The sequence below is a fragment of the Callithrix jacchus genome, chromosome 10 (genome assembly GCF_049354715.1).
Source record: "Callithrix jacchus isolate 240 chromosome 10, calJac240_pri, whole genome shotgun sequence".
In the NCBI taxonomy this organism is placed as follows: domain Eukaryota; kingdom Metazoa; phylum Chordata; class Mammalia; order Primates; family Cebidae; genus Callithrix; species Callithrix jacchus.
In genome coordinates this window covers 69,719,784-69,737,722 of record NC_133511.1, presented here as the reverse complement: position 1 = coordinate 69,737,722, position 17,939 = coordinate 69,719,784, and positions in this window count along the sequence as shown.

The window sequence follows — 17,939 nt, the reverse complement described above, 5'->3', positions numbered from 1 at the left end:
ATTGAGATACCACCTCACGCCAGTTAGAATGGCCATTATTAAAAAATCAGGAGACAACAGATGCTGGAGAGGATGTAGAGAAATAGGAATGCTTTTACCCTGTTTGTGGGAGTGTAAATTAGCTCAACCATTGTGGAAGACAGTGTGGCGATTCCTCACAAATCTAGAACTAGAAATACCACTGACCCAACAATCCTGTTACTGGGTATATACCCAAAGGATTGTAAATCATTCTACTGTAAAGACACATGCACACTTAAGTTTATTGCAACACTATTTACAATAGCAAAGACTTGGAACCAATGAAACTGCCCATCAATGATAGTCTGGATAAAGAAAATTTGGCACATGTATACCATGGAATACTATGCAGCCATAAAAAAGAATGAGTTCATGTCCTTTGCAGGGACATGGATGAAGCCGGAAGCCATCAATTTCAGCAAACACAAGAACAGAAAACCAAACACTGCATGTTCTCACTCATAAGTCAGGGTTGAACTATGAGAACACATGGACACAGGGAGGAGAACATCATGTACTGGGGCCTGCCAGGGGGCATGGTGCAAGGGGAGGGAAAGCATTAGGACAAATACCTAATGCATGCAGGGCTTAAAACCTAGATGCCAGGTTGATAGGCACATGTATACCTATGTAACCTGCATGTTCTGCACATGTATCCCAGAACTTAAAAGTATAATAATTTAAAAAGGATGATGTATTTACATGTTCTCCTTCTATACCACCCCTGCCTCCTCCCTGACCACTTATATGCACCTGTCCTTGAGGGTCCACATAGAAAAGTCCTAAGGCTGTAAGGGGCCCATATGCTTATCGACCATCTCTGTGTTGCATACTGTGTGAGTTTAATTAAAGGCTCACAGTTTAGGGGGAAAAAATTATCCTCAAAGCTATAATCTCCTGAGAGAGCAATATAAAAATGTGATAAGCTATCTGTGGAAAGAAAAAATTGAGGATAGAGAGATGGAGACAGAGAGATGACAGATGGTGACGAATAGACTGATAGCTGGATAGGTAGATTCTGGTAGATAGCTGGATGATAGGTAAGTGGATAGGTAGTGGATGATAGGTAAGTAGGTAGGTAGACAGACTAACAAGACCCCTCTGAGGATATGGAATAAGATTAAACTACAGTCTCTGCCCCTGTACCATCTTACTCATCCAGGTTCCAGAAGAACATGAATAGTTCAAAGGCTATTTCTTTCTCTAATCAGGTGAAATCTATCCCCAAGAACCAATACATGATTCACTACAAGGAGATGACCCAGATTAGAGAAAGTGGGGGGCCCTCCTCCACCGAGAAGGTTTTTATGGCAATTAGCACTCAAGGGAATGCGAAGTGTTGAAGCCTCAGGCCTTCCCAGCTGAGTCCTGGTGCCAAGAGGAAAGTTACAGAAAAACGAGCCGTGGCACTGCATCCCTAGCCTAGCTAAGACTGTCAGGAGCTGGGAGCCCACATTTTCCCCAAGCCCGTGATGCTCTTGTGCATTAGCCAAAATTAGGTTGAATCCTGCTACACTCAGAAACAAACTTAGCATAAACCTGTCCAGGCCAAGTACCTGTAACCAGGAAGTCACAGACTCTCCACAGGGTCCCCAGCTCCCTCCAAAACAACTCAGACCCCCTACAACCATGTTGTTTCAAACAGACAGCTTCCATTATGTCATAGAGATGAATGGAGGATGTGTGGGGAGGGTTCCTCTTCTCCACACCTTCTTCTCCACACCATTTACAAACAAAATACTAAGGGATTGCTGCTGAGTTTTAACATGAGACTGGGATCCTGAAAGCTATCGGTGAAATTGCAGTGAGATCTAACTAAAGAAATAAGATTGGATTTTCTCCAAAGGTTTTAGTTCATGTATAGATTTAAGATACATATAGGGAAAAATCATGATTAGTAAATAAATCTGATCCTATTTTTTAAAGTCTGTCCTTTAATCTTTTTAAATATTTTTAAACAGTAAATGTTGTATCCAAGCGAGTCACAGAAGAAGCGCCACACTCTGAGTTCAAATTACAAGTCCATTATTGCCAGCGACTGAGAGACCGCTAATGTACAAAATTCTCTCGGCCCTGAGAAAGGGGCTTGATTATATTTTATACCTTGCTTTTAGGTAGGGGAGGGGGCACCTAGCTGAAGCAGAATTTTACAGAAGCAGAACAAGCAAGTTAGTAGGAGGAGGCTGGTAAACAGGAGGCAGTAGGTTCCCATAGGTGCTGGTTACTAAGAATATTTCCATACAATCATCAAGGGGGGGGGTAGAAGGGGGGACTTTTCATACAATCAATCACCAAGAGAGGTGTTCACAATAGCAGGTGTGCTTGCCAAGCAGGATGTACACATACTGAGCACAGCATGACCCAAACCTCAACAGTTCAAAGCTCTGAGTACTGCATGACTCAATAATGCACCTGTGGGGGCTGAAGGAGAAGCTAGGCTGGAGCTTATAGCTAAGATGGAGTCAGTCAGGCTAACACAAGTTAGGTTATTACAGTAAATCCTTTTCAAATCTGACTATAGAAATATTACCTCACTTTGATCATTGGCAATGAAAAACCTTGATTAAATTTAACTGGTAAAGCCGGGGTCTGGAATGGATCAGGACTATCTCTAGTATTGAAAGACATTAAATTTTAAGGTATAGAGGGAAGGAAGGAAGGATAAATAGATGATAGAGAAATGGACAGACTCAGCCTGGTACAGAGGCCATTGTGTGTAAATCAGTGGCTCCTGTGAATATTTTGTAACCTGGCCTTCTATGATCTTCCCTCCAGAATGCAGATAAATCTGCTAATCTGCTAATCATTTGCAAATGTGATCTCTCTTTAACTTCCTTGAATATTTTAATAACATGAATAATATATATTCTATTAAAAGTATGCATTTCATATTGGTATTCCAAAGGTTGAGACAGGTTGGCATATTACATATATTTTATCCTAGGTAGATACCACAGGGTTGGAGTGTGTGCTCTAGACCCAACCTGTAGAGGTTTAACTCCTGGCTTTATTACTTATTAGTTGTAAGACTGTGGGTAAATTTCTTAACTCCTCTATGTTCTATGTTCTTGTCCTGGGGGAAATAAGAGAACTTCTGTCATTGAGTAGTGGTGAGGTTAAATTAGTTCATGAAAGAATCCTAAAACCTGACTGCGATCAGCTGTAAAATAGCTGACAGCCTACTGACTTGAGTTAACCTAGGATGAGATGGGGGGTGGCTCCCCTCTGTCCGTCCTCAAATTATTCAGAATATGCCATGCCATCTAAGGGGAGGTTTAATCAAGCAGCTAGACCCCAGGTTAAGGCAGAGTCCATACTGTAGGCCTGTTTTTGTCCCACAAGCAGAAGTCCCACCATAGGATGCAGGACACCTATAAAATTCAGCCTATGCTAGGAGCAGCCACCACAGATGAACCTGGAAAACTATCAATACATTGTTTTGCTCAGATTTGACCAATTGGTTGAGGATTGAAGAGGAACAAGGTTGCCTTTAATCATGAGATGACCATGTTCCTGGATCATCAAGGAATAGTCCAGCCCAGAAAAGGTAATGTTGTGATAAGAGCTCATCACAAATACCCACCCAAACTCATTATTTTATGAGAAGGAGGACAGTAAAGGTCTTAAGGTAACTCCCACTTCTCAGGTTATAGAAAGACCTGAAGTTCCCCACCCTAAACAGATTCCATTCAAGCCGGTGGTCCAAAGCCTCAGAGCTCAGGCTCCAGCTGGGACACTAACCCCTGCACTCACCACACCTCCAGAGCTGTGTCTCCTCTCATTTGTCCCTCTGTTGGTGAAATCATTTCTTGCTGTGTCAGTCAAAGCCAACACTTTATAATCCTCTTGGTAGAGGTAGGGAAATAACAGGTCTGTTGGGATCCAGGTGCAAATCCAAGACGTTTCCACAATTAAACTTCCTGAACCCCCTGAGTTCTGAGCCAAGTAGCTCAGGGGCATGGAAGGAAGCATCAGGCAGTGTATCCTAATGATTCGCACTTGAAGGCTTTTCTTAGGGGGCACCAGAAGGATACTAAGATGTCCCATACTGAGCACCTGCTCTTTCCAAAGAGCCAGGCTATGAATTGATTGTCTGGTGGCAAATTGAGGCAGGTTGGGGGAAAGGGTGGTTAGACACATTCTGTCCTTCTGGGGCAACAGAGGCCACGAGGAATTCCTGCTTCAAGAAAGAATGAACAAAAGCTCTTCTCAAATTCTGCCAAAGAGTTATCAGACAGTGTAGCCAGAGAGATGTGCATGAGTGCTTTAGACATGGAAGCATGTTTGTGAAGAGAAAAGAGGTTCTCTATCTAACTGTAGGCCTGTATTTAGAGAATGTAGGTGACTGAAAATCTGCTGATTTACAGATGAATCAATATCCCTTTCTCCAGTAACACCTTTGGAGATCATTTATCAAGCATAATGTAGTGAAAAGACCATAATCTATTTCAGAATCTGTCACTTGTCAACTGTGAGCAAATTATCTCCTTGAGCCTTTTATGCTTTATTTTTAAACTGGGGATGACGGTTATTTCATGAGATCATTGTTAGTATTATATTGGAATATATGAAGGTGAAAAAAAAAGCTTGCAAGCTCCACACATCCTTCCTTTCCAATAGGAAACTGAGAACTGGTTTCAGTAACCTGTCTGGATTCCTCTATGACCAGCATGTCACACTAACCCTCCCCCACTATTCATGGTCAGAGCTCATTTTATTTTTTTAATAAGTATTATTCTGGAATAATTTTAGATTTACAAAAAGTAACAAATACAGTTTACCGAGTTGCTGAATACGCTTCACCCATTTTTTTAATGTTGACGTCTTACATAACCATCGTATATTAGTCAAAACCAAAGGACTATATTGGTACATTGCTATTAACTAAAGTCCACACTTCATTTGATTTCATCTGTTTTTCCAATGTCTTTCTTCTGTTCCAGAATCCAATCCAGGGTACCAAATTGCATTAGTCATTATTTCTCCTGGTCTCCTCTGATCTGAGACGATGTTTCTCAGTCTTTCCTTGGTTTCCATGACCTTGAGAGTCTTGAAGAATACTGGCTAGGTATTTTGCAGAAGGTCAGAACTTTTAATTGAGCAACTTCAGCCATCACCTCCTCCTGCATTTCTAGGATGGAGAGGACAATTTAGAGTTGAAAGGCTTTGCTGCAGATGTCCTGACTTATCTTTGTTTCACTGCAGGTCTCAGTGTGTCCTGGAGACTGGGGAAGAGAAAATTTCAAAATTCAGTCTACTTGAGTTCCTGAGTTCTTGACATCATTCAAGTGGTTCTTTCAACCTGGAGACCAATCTCTGGCCTTCATGGGCTGCAACCCAATACAGGCATTCCCATATCTATCACACATGCTATGTTCATGCATTGAAATTTAAGTCAGAAATTTCACAGGTTCTTAACAAGTTTCAGCCTCTAAAGTTAAGATTTTTTAAGCAGGATTGTTGCATAGGTATATACACGGCAATGTGGTTTGCTGCCTTCATCCCCCATCACCTATATCTGGTATTTCTTCCCTCATTATCCCTCCCTACACCCCTACCCCACACTGTCCCTCTCCTAGCCCCTCCAACTGACAAAGTGTGTGATGCTCCCCTCCCTGGGTCCATGTGCTCTCATTGTTCAACACCTGCCTACGAGTGAGAACATGTGGTGTTTGGTTTCCTGTTCCTATGTCAGTTTGCTGAGAATGATGGTTTCCAGATTCATCCATATCCCTATGAAGGACATGCACTCATTGTTTTTTATGGCTGCATAGTATTCCATGGTGTACATGTGCCACATTTTCTTTATCCAGTCTATTGTTGATGGACATTTGGGTTGGTTCCAAGTCTTTGCTATTGTAAACAGTGCCACAGTGAACATATGTGTGCATGTGTCTTTATAATAGAACAATTTATAATTCTTTGGGTATATACCCAATAATGGGACTGCTGGGTTGAATGGTATTTCTCTTTCTAGATCCTCAAGGAATCGCCACGCTGTCTTCCACAATGGTTGCATTAATTTACACTCCCATCAACAGTGTAAAAGTGTTCCTATTTTTCTACATCGTCTCCAGCATCTGTTATCTCCAGATTTTTTAATGATCACCATTCTAACTGGCAGGAGATGGCATCTCAGTGTGGTTCTGATTTGCATTTCTCTAATGACCAGTGATGATGAGCATTTTTTCATATGTTTGTTGGCCTCATAGATGTCTTCTTTTGTAAAGTGTCTGTTCAAATACTTCACCCACTTTTGAATGGGTTTGTTTGTTTTCTTGTAAATCTGTTTTAGTTCTTTGTAGATTCTGGATATTAGCCCTTTGTCAGATGGGTAGATTGCAAAAATTTTTCCCATTCTGTTGGTTGCCAGTTCACTCTAATGATTGTTTCTTTTGCTGTACAGAAGCTCTAGAGTTTAATTAGACGCCATTTGTCTATTTTGGCTTTTGTTGCCAAATAAGAGGGAGCTCCAGAATGCAGCTCCCAATGAGATGCAGAAGCTAAGTGGTCTCCACAATTCTAAATGAGGTACCACGTTCATTTTGTGGGTCTGGTCGGACAGTGTGTATAAACCAAATAGGGGAAGTTAAGGCAAGGCAGGTCACTGCCCACCCAGGAGATGTGTGCAACCAACTGGAGGACTGGGGGATCTCCCGCTCTGGGACTTCAGTTTGGATGCAGTGCTCCACCCAAGCCCTCTACAACCCATAGAACAGGAGATCTTTGCAAGGCTGAAAAGCTTCAGCGAGCTGCCTGAACAGGGCAGAACAGAACTTCAGCCAGTGCCGGGGCAGTCAGCACAGATCTAGGTGGACTCACTGGCTGATGCCGAGAAAGCCGGAAAGCTGGCATGAGGGAGCTACCCACCCCCGAGAAAGAAGGAACTAAACACAGGGAAACAAGCCATATGGCCAGACAGGTCTCCCCTACACAAAGCCTAGCAGGATAAAAAACTCTCACTTCAGAGTTTCGCACCCAGAACATCAGAGAGTGACCAGGAACGATCAAGCTTGGCAGAGGAAAGGGCAGCCGCCATTGCAGAAGCCGGCCTAATTTTCCTGAGTAATAAGATAATTTTTTAAAGGATTTGTATGTGTTTTGCTTAAATGCTAACTTCTCTCTGATGAAATATTTTCTTTAGCTTCTCTATAGCCTGTTTCTAGAGTACTTCATTTGCCTTAAAACTAACAAATGTGGCCACAGCCAGATTGTGTCTCACATCTGGGATGGAAGAGAAAATGATAAATGGAAATAGGTGAAATACAAGATCAATTCTATCTGCTCGCATGGAGACAACTGCCATTCATCAGCTTAAGCCATCCCTTCATCCTCCATCTCCAGCATGGAGAGGGCAGCCTAGAGGTGAAAGGCTCAGCTACAGATGTCCTGGGAGTCCTCTTTGTTTCACTGCAGTCCCCATGTGTTTTCTTCATCTGAAGTCTACATTTTCTAATAGTCTTTTCAGTGGTTTACAAAATTGGGGTTTCTTTATGTACTGTGCTGTACTTAGAGATTAACCAGGTACCAATTCTGTTCTCAAGTAGCTTATGGCCCTAAAACATAGTAAATCATGTGTAAAAACTGAACTGCTACATTATATTCTAGCAGATAAGAGAGAAATAAGGCTTCGTATAAGAGAAGATGGTATTGGAGACTGTGAGGATGCACTTGTCTTAAATATAGAGACATAAAAGTCTTGCAAGCATTGTAGTTACCTGGAAATAAAATCAAACAGAACTTAAACTCCTTATTAGCCAAGTGGCCCCAGAACAGGTACCTAGCCTCTAAAAGTACCAGTTTCCACTCTATAAAATTAACATACTAAAACTACCTGGAGCAGTTTAAGTCAGATATTACATGTAAAATAGTGGGCCTTATTTTTCACTGTTTCAGCAAATTTTTATTATAGTTTAAGTTCTGGGATACATATGCAGAAAGTGCAGGTTTGTTACATAGGTATAGATGTGCCATCATGGTTTGCTGCACCCATCAACCCATCATCTACATTAGGTGTTTCTCGTAGAATGTGATCCCTTCCTCACACCTTATACAAAAATTAACTCAAGATGGATTGAAGATTTAAACATAAGACCTAACGCCATAAAACCTCTAGAAGAAAACCTAGGCAATATCATTTAGGACATAGGCATGGGCAAAGACTTCATGACTAAAACATCAAAAGCAATGGCAACAAAAGCCAAAATTGACAAATGGGTTCTAATTAAACTAAAGAGCTCCTGCACAGCAAAAGAAACTATCATTAGAGTGAACAGGCAACCTACAGAATGGGAGAAAAATTTTGCAATCTATTCATCTGGCAAAGGGCTAATATCCAGGGATAGCAGGGGGTTGGTGGATTGGGGAGGGCTAATGCCCAATCCACCAACCCCCTGCTATCCCTCCTCTAACCCCCAACCCCCAGCTGGCCCTGGTGTGTGTTATTCCCCTCCCTCTGTCCATGTGTTCTCATAGTTCAACTCCAACTTATGAGTGAGAACATATGGTGTTTGGTTTTCTGTTGTGTTTGTTTGCTGAGGATGATGGTTTCCAGCTTCATATCCCTGCAAAGGACATGAACTCATCCTTTTTATGGCTGCATAGTATTCCATGGTGTATATGTGCCACATTTTCTTTACCCAGTCTAACATTGATGGGCATTTGGGTTGGTTCCAAGTCTTTGCTATTGTGAACAGTGCTGCAATAAACATATGAGTGCATGCGTCTTTATAGAAGAATGATTTAGAATCCTTTGGATATATGCAGAGTAATGAGATTGCTGGGTCAAATTGTACTTCTGGTTCTAGATCCTTGAGGAATCTCCACACTGTCTTCCACAATGGTTGAAATGATTTACACTCCCACCAACAGTATAAAAGCATTCCTATTTTTCTACATCCTGCCCAGCATCTGTTGTTTCCTGACATTTTAATGGTAGCCATTCTAACTGACGTGAGATGGTATCTCATTGTGGTTTTGATTTGCATTTCTCTAATGACCAGTGATGATGAGCATTTTTTCATACGTTTGTTGGCTGCATAAATGTCTTCTTTTGAGACATGTCTGTTGATATCCTTTGCCCACTTTTTGATGGGGTTGTTTTTTTCTTGTAAATTTAAGTTCCTTGTAGATTCTGGATATTAGCCCTTTGCCAGATGAATAGATTGCAAAATTTTTCTCCCATTCTGTAAGTTGCCTGTTCACTCTAATGATAGTTTCTTTTGCTGTGCAGAAGCTCTTTAGTTTAATTAGAACCCATTTGTCAATTTTGGCTTTTGTTGCCATTGCTTTTGATGTTTTAGTCATGAAGTCTTTGCCCATGCCTATGTCCTAAATGATATTGCCTAGGTTTTCTTCTAGAGGTTTTATGGCGTTAGGTCTTATGTTTAAACCTTCAATCCATCTTGAGTTAATTTTTGTATAAGGTGTGAGGAAGGGATCCAGTTTCAGATTCCTGCATATGGCTAGCCAGTTTTCCCAACACCATTTATTAAATAGGAATCATTTCCCCATTGCTTGTTTTTATCAGGTTTGTCAAAGATCAGATGGTTGTAAACATATGGCATTAATTCTGAGACCTCTGTCCTGTTCCATTGGCCTATATATCTGTTTTGGTACCAGTACCATGCTGTTTTGGTTACTATAGCCTTGTAGTATAGTTTGAAGTCAGGTAGCATGTTGTCTCTAGCTTTGTTCTTTTTATTTAGGATTGTCTTGACTACACAGGCTTTTTGTTTCCATATGAAATTTGAAGTCATTTTTTTCTAATTCTGTGAAGAAAGTTAATGGAAGCTCGATGGGCATAGCATTGAATCTATAAATTACATTGGGAAGTATGCTTTGTCTTTTTTTAATCTTTGTTTAAAGTCTGTTTTATCAGAGACTAGAATTGCAACCCCCGGTTTATTTTGCTTTCTATTTGCTTGGTAAATCTTCCTTCGTCCCTTTATTTTGAGCCTGTGTGTCTTTGTACCTGAGTTGGGTCTCCTGAATACAGCACACCAATAGGTCTTGACTCTTTATCCAATTTGCCAGTCCCACAGTGATTGTATCGAGCTGGGTTTGGGAGGTAGTTAGATCATGAGGGCTCTTACAAAAGAGATTTGAGGGAGCCCTTTGTTCTTCTGCCATGTGAGGACATAGTGAGAAGATACCATCTTGAAAAAGAGGGCAGACACCAAATCTGCTGGAAACTTGATGTTTGACTTCAAGGCTCCAAGATCTGTGAGCAATAAATGTCTGCTGTTTATAAAGTACTCAGTCTAAGATATTTTATTACAGCAACAGGAAGGAACTAAGATACTGCCCTATGAGATTGGAGGTGGGGGAGTAGTTGTTCCATAAATTTTGGTACATGCTTAAAATCAGCAATCAATACATGGTAGCATTTTTTTCAAATCAGTGCAAACACACTCTAGATAATCAAGACAGGAAGTAGATGTGGCCCTGTTACTGTCAAACTAAGAACTTGTTTACAGAGCATTTTCTTTTCATTGCTCAACATAGGGCTCGACCCGTTCGGAATTCCTAGTAAAAAGGGAGAAGCCCATCCACCATGGAAAGTAATCCCTGGTTCTAATAAGCTGAGATCTGTAAACATCACTTGGCTATTTGGAGCTGCTTTTTTTTTCTTCACCTTTTAAGCTCAGGGGTACATGAGCAGGATGTGCAGGTTTGTTACACAGATAAATGTGTGCCGTGGTGGTTTGCTGCAAAGATCATCCCATCACCTAAGTATTAAGCCCAGCATCTATTAGCTATTATTCCTGATGCTCCCCCTCAACCCCACCCTGACAGGCCCCAGTGTGTGGTTCCCCGCCATGTGTCCATGTATTCTCATCATTCAGCTCCTACATATAAGTGAGAACATGCAGTGTTTGATTTTATTTGGGGCTTCTTAAGCCACTAAAGAAATAGGCAGAGGACAGTGTTCCTACACTGGCTAAAGTGATATTTTCCCATTACCAAGGAGAATTTTGTTGCTGGTACATAACGGGGAGCACAAGGACTATGCTAAAACCCAAGGAATATACTGGACAGAGTCCTCATTCTCACTGTCCAACAACAATGGCTAATGTATTAGGAATATTAAGGACACTGATCCTTCAGGAATAAAGATTAGGGTCATCTCACCAGGAAAAGAACAGTGAAGAACTAAGGTACCATCAGTGAGTGAAGGAAATCTGGAATGAGTGGCAGCTTTGGTCATAATCACCAAGGTGGCAACTGTAGCAGCTATGAATATGTTAATCTCTATATTATTGACTATTATCAAAACAACCCTGTGGTGTATGTATTTATAGCTCTATTTAATAGATGAGTACACTGAAGCTTAGAAAGGTGGGCACCAAGTAACTAACAGAGTCATCACTGAATCCACTTCTGCCTTACTATGAGACCCTTGTTCTTCTCCACCCCTCCCAACAATGGCTTCCTCAGTGCTTGCAAGAAACAAAAAGGGTCTGCATGGATGTGAAGCTGTCATTTCTGAGTGTCTGAAAATTCAGATACTGGTCTCTTTTTTGTTTGTTGTGGTTGTGGTGGTGGTGGTTGTGGTTGTCATCGTTTTACTCTGTTTGCATTCTGCTTTCTGGGACTCTTCATGTTCCTGAAATCAAATCTGAGCAAAACAGCACAATATTGACCTTAGATGTCATTTAATAGCCTTTCAATTAGCAAAAATTCTCTTAACAAGAAAACTGGAAACATCAAAGCATGAAGTGTTTTTCAGTTTTCTAAATCCATAGTCAATATCAAGAAAAGTTCAACTGATGTTTTTACCTTACACTATAAGAGATGAAAATAAAAAGAGAGGATGTCTGAGTTGAGAATTCTAGCCTCTCCAACCTTCTCTTCTCTTCAGTTTACAGCTACATCCCTACCAGCTACCTTGCAGTTTCTGCTTAAACTGACAGGGCAGCCTGTTTTCTCTAGGCAGAGGACAGTGTTCCTATACTGGCTGAAGTAATATATTCCTATTACCAAGGAGAATTAAAATGAGGGTCTTCCCTGTACCTTTAACTCTCATGCACCTATGTCTACCTGTCATCTCAAGCCAGTCACTTCATTTAGCTTCAGTATCCTCTCCTGTAATACAAATATAATAACCTCAAAGTCACCCAATTGTTGTGTGGCTTAAACAAAATATGACCTGACATAGCAGTATTATCGACAATAGACAAAAGATAGAAGCAACCTAAGTGTCCACAGATAAATGCATAAACAAAATGTAGCATACATTTCCCTCCTTTTTAAAAAGGAAGAAACACATGCTATAACATGAATGGATTTTGAGAACTTTATTTAACTGTAATAAGCCAGTCATATGTGAACAAATACACTATACTTCTACTTACAAGGCACCTAGAATAGTCAAATAAATAAAAAAAATAAGAATGGTGGGTACCAGGGACTGAGGAGGAGGACAAAATGAGGAGTTGTTGTTTAGTAAGTATGGAGTTGTGTTTAGGATGATAAAAAAAAATGTTCTGAAGAGTTGGGCATGGTGGCTCACACCTGTAATCCCAGCACTTTGGGAGGCTGAGGTGGGTGGATCACAAGGTCAGGAGTTCGATACCAGCCTGGCTAACATTTTGAAAGCCCATATCCACTAAAAATGCAAAAATTAGCCAGGCTTAGTGGTGGGCATCTGTAATCCCAGCTACTTGGGAGACTGAGGCAGGAGAATTGTTTGAACCCATGAGGAAGAGGTTCCAGTGAGCTGATATCATGCTACTGCACTCCAGCCTAGGCAACAGAGCAAGACTCTGTCTCAGGAAAAAAAAAAAATTCTGAAGATGGATACTGGTGGTGGCAACACAATATGAGCATACTTAATGCTGCTGAACTGTACACCTTAAAATGGTTAAGGTGGCCCGAAGATAAAAGTATGGTTCAGCATACACATCAAACAAGGTGATACATCATATCAACAGAATGAAGAACAAAAACCATGTTTATTTCAATTGATGCTGAAAAGCATTTGATAAAATTCAACATCCCTTCATGTTAAAAAAAAAAAAAAACTTAAAAACTGAGTATAAAAGAAACATACCTTAACATAATAAAAGCCATATATGACAGACCCATAGATAATATATTGAATGAGGAGAAACTGAAAGCTTTTCCTCTAAGATCTGAAACAAGACAAGGATGTGCATTTTTCACCACTGTTATTCAACATAGTACTGGAAGTCCTAGCTAGAGTCATCAAATGAGGAAAGGAAATGGCTTCCACACTGGAAAGAAAGTACTCAAATTATCCTTGTTGTTAGATAATATGATCTTATATTTGAGAAAACCTAAAGACAATCATTTCTACTAGTTTTTTGAGGAAACATTCAGAAAAGTTGTAGAATACAAAATCAACATACAAAAATCAGTAGCATTGCTACATGCCAAGAGCAAATGATCTGAAAAGGAAATCAAGAAAGTAATCTCATTTACAATAGCTAAAAGTAAAATTAAATACCTAGGAATAAATTTAACCAAAAAAGTGAAAGCTATAAAATATTAATGCAAGATGTTGAAGAGGACTCAAAGTTTTTTAAAATCCACATTCATGGATTGGAAGAATCAGTATTTTTTTTTAATTTTTTACTTTTTATTGCGTTTTAGGTTTTGGGGTACATGTGCAGAACATGTAAAATAGTTGCATAGGTACACACATGGCAGTGTGCTTTGCTTTTCTTCTCCCCTTCACCCACATTTGGCATTTCTCCCCATGCTATTCCTCCCCAGCTCCCCTCCCCTATTCCCCCCAATAGACCCCAGTGTGTAGTACTCCCTTCCCTGTGTCCATGTGTTCTCATTGTTCATCACCCGCCTATGAGTGAGAATATGCGGTATTTCATTTTCTGTTCTTGTGTCAGTTTGCTGAGAATGATGTTCTCCAGATTCATCCATGTCCCTACAAACGACACGAACTCATCATTTTTTATTGCTGCATAATATTCAATGGTGTATATGTGCCACATTTTCCCAGACCAGTCTATCATCAATGGGCATTTGGGTTGGTTCCAGGTCTTTGCTATTGTAAACAGTGCTGCAATGAACATTCATGTGCATGTGTCCTTATAGTAGAATGATTTATAGTCCTTTGGATATATACCCAGTAATGGGATTGCTGGGTCAAATGGAATTTCTATTTCTATGTCCTTGAGGACTCGCCACACCGTCTTCCACAATGGTTGAACTAATTTACACTCCCACCAACAGTGTAAAAGTGTTCCTATTTCTCCACATCCTCTCCAGCATCTGTTGTCTCCAGATTTTTTAATGATCGCCATTCTAACTGGCGTGAGATGGTATCTCAATGTGGTTTTGATTTGCATCTCTCTAATGACCAGTGATGATGAGCATTTTTTCATATGTTTGTTGGCCTCATGTATGTCTTCTTTTGTAAAGTGTCTGTTCATATCCTTTGCCCATTTTTGAATGGGCTTGTTTGTTTTTTTCCTGTAAATCTGTTTGAGTTCTTTGTAAATTCTGGATATCAGCCCTTTGTCAGATGGGTAAACTGCAAACATTTTTTCCCATTCTATTGGTTGCCGATTCACTCTAGTGACTGTTTCTTTTGCCGTGCAGAAGCTGTGGAGTTTGATTAGGTCCCATTTGTCTATTTTGGCTTTTGTTGCCAATGCTTTTGGTGTTTTGTTCATGAAGTCCTTGCCTACTCCTATGTCCTGAATGGTTTTGCCTAGATTTTCTTCTAGGGTTTTTATGGTGCCAGGTCTTATGTTTAAGTCTTTAATCCATCTGGAGTTAATTTTAGCATAAGGTGTCAGGAAGGGGTCCCGTTTCTGCTTTCTGCACATGGCTAGCCAGTTTTCCCAACACCATTTATTAAAGAGGGAATCCTTTCCCCATTGCTTGTTTTTGTCAGGTTTATCAAAGATTGTATGGTTGTAGATATGCTTCGTTGCCTCCGATGCCTCTGTTCTGTTCCATTGGTCTATATCTCTGCTTTGGTACCAGTACCGTGCTGTTTTGATTACTGTAGCCTTGTAGAATAGTTTGAGGTCCGGTAGTGTCGGATACCTCCCGCTGTGTTCTTTCTGCTTAGAATTGACTTGGCTATGCGGGCTCTCTTTTGGTTCCATATGAAGTTCAAGGTGGTTTTTTCCAGTTCTGTGAAGAAAGTCAGTGGTAGCTTGATGGGGATAGCATTGTTTCTGTAAGTTACTTTGGGCAGTATAGCCATTTTCACAATATTGATTGGAAGAATCAATATTGTTAAACTGTCCATAATACCAAAAGTAATCTACAGATTCAATGCAATCCCTATCAAAATATCAATGACCTTCCTTACAGAAATAGAAAAGAAAATTCCAAAATTTATATGGAATCACAAAAGATCCAGAATAACCAAAGCTATCCTGAGCAAAAAGAACAAAATTGGAGAATCACATTATCTGACTTCAAATTATACTATAGAGCTATAGTAACCAAAACATCATGGTGATGCCATAAAAACAGACCTTTAGACTAATGGAAAAGAATAGAGAATCCAGAAACAAATCCATGTATCTACAGTGAACTCACTTGCAACAAAGGTGCCAAGAACACACAATGAGAAAAGGACAGTCTCTTCAATAAATACTGCTGAGAAAACTGGATATCCACATGCAGAAAAATAAAACTACACCCCCATCTCTACAAAAATCAAAATGGATTAAAGACAAATCTAAGACCTCAAACGATGAAATGACTACAAGAAAGTATTAGGGAAACTTTCCAGGACATTGGACTGGGCAAAGATTTCTTTCAAATACCCCCCAAGCACAGGCAACCAAAGCAAAACTGCACAAATGTGATCACATCAAGTTAAAAAACTTCTGCACCACAAAGGAAACAATGAAATGGAGACACAACCCACAGAATTGGAGTAAATATTTGTAAACTATCCATCTGACAAGGGATTAATAACCAGAATATATAAGGAGCTCAAACAACTCTATAGGAAAATAATAATTCAAATCAAAAATGGACAAAAGATTGGAATAGACATTTCTTAGAAGACGACATACAAGTGGCAAATGGATATATGAAAATGGGCTCAATACCACTGATCATCAGAGAAATGCAAATCGAAACTACAATGAGATATTAGCTAACCTCAGTTAAAATGTCTTTTATCCAAAAGAAAGGCAATAACATGCTGGCAAGGATATGTAGAAAAGGGAACCCTCATACACTGTGGTTGGGAATGGAAATTAGTACAATCACATTGGAGAACAGTTTGAAGGTTCCTCAAAAACTAAAAATAGAGCTACCATATTAACTAGCAATCCTACTGGATACTTCTAGGTATATACCCAGAAAAAATACTATTAAGTATGTACCCAAGAGAAAGGAAATCAGTATGTCAAAGAGATATCTGCACTCTCATGTGTATTGCAACACTATTCACAATAGCCAAGATTTGGAAGCAATCTAAGCATCCATCAATAGACAAATGGGTTGACCCAGCAATCCCATTACTGGGTATATATCCAAAAGACTATAAATCGTTCTACTATAAGGACACATGTACACGAATGTTCATTGCAGCACTGTTTACAATAGCAAAGACCTGGAACCAACCCAAATGCCCATTGATAATAGACTGGATTGGAAAAATGTGGCACATATACACCATGGAATATTATGCAGCAATCAGAAATGATGAGTTTGTGTCATTTGTAGGGACATGGATGAATCTGGAAAACATCATCCTCAGCAAACTGACACAAGAACAGAAAATGAAACACCGCATATTCTCACTCATAGGTGGGTGATGAAAAATGAGAACACATGGACACAGAAAGGGGAGTACTAAACACTGGGGTCTATTGGGGGGGAAAGGGGAGGGTCAGTGGGAGGGGGAGGTGGGGAGGGATAGCCTGGGGAGAAATGCCAAATGTGGGTGAAGGGGAGAAGGAAAGCAAAGCACACTGCCATGTGTGTACCTACGCAACTGTCTTGCATGCTCTGCTCATGTACCCCAAAACCTATAATCCAATAAAAAATTAAAAAAAAAATAGACAAATGGGTAAGGAAAGTGTGGTACACATACACAATGGAGTACTGATTAGCCATAAAAAGGAGAACCTTTCATTTGCTACAACATGGATGAAAAATAGGGGTCATTATGTTAAATAAAATAAACCAAACACAGGCAAACAACCAATTGTACATTCTCACTAATAAGTGGAGCTAAAAATTAGAACAATTGAACTCATGAAGATAGCAGAATGATGGTTACCAAAAGCTGGGAAGGGTAGCCAGGAGTGTGTAGGGGGGTGATTAATGGGTTCAAAATACATGAGATAGAATGAATAAGATCTAGTATTTTATAGCATAACAGGGTGACTACAGACAATTTATCATACATTTTAAAATAATTAAAAAACATATAATTGGATTGTTTGTAACACAAAGAAGTGATAAATTCTTGAGGTGATGGATACCCCCACTTACCCTGATGTGATTATTACAGACCGTATGCTATACCTGTGCATCAAAATATCTCATGTAGCCCATAAATACATACATCTACCACAGACACAGAAAATTTAAAATTTAAAACAAAATTACTTGGGTAAATTTTATATTCTGTGTATTTAACGATTAAAAATTAATATAACCTGAGAATGTCCCTAGCTCGGTGATAAGAACATAGTTGGTTATCAGATGTCAATTCCCTTCTCACCACTCACTGGTGGGATACTTACCTCGGGGTCATGCGAAATAAATCACTCACCTGCAGATGTTAAAAAAATAATAGTCACATCAGTCACATGAAAAGAATTAGCTTCTGGAAGTAAGAAACAGATGACGGCACGTGAGGGAGAGCACCAGCCACTATTCTCTGCATCCAACCCTCCTTAAAAGCAGCTTCCAGACATGGGCAAAGCATCTAGGTGTGGGGTGATAAC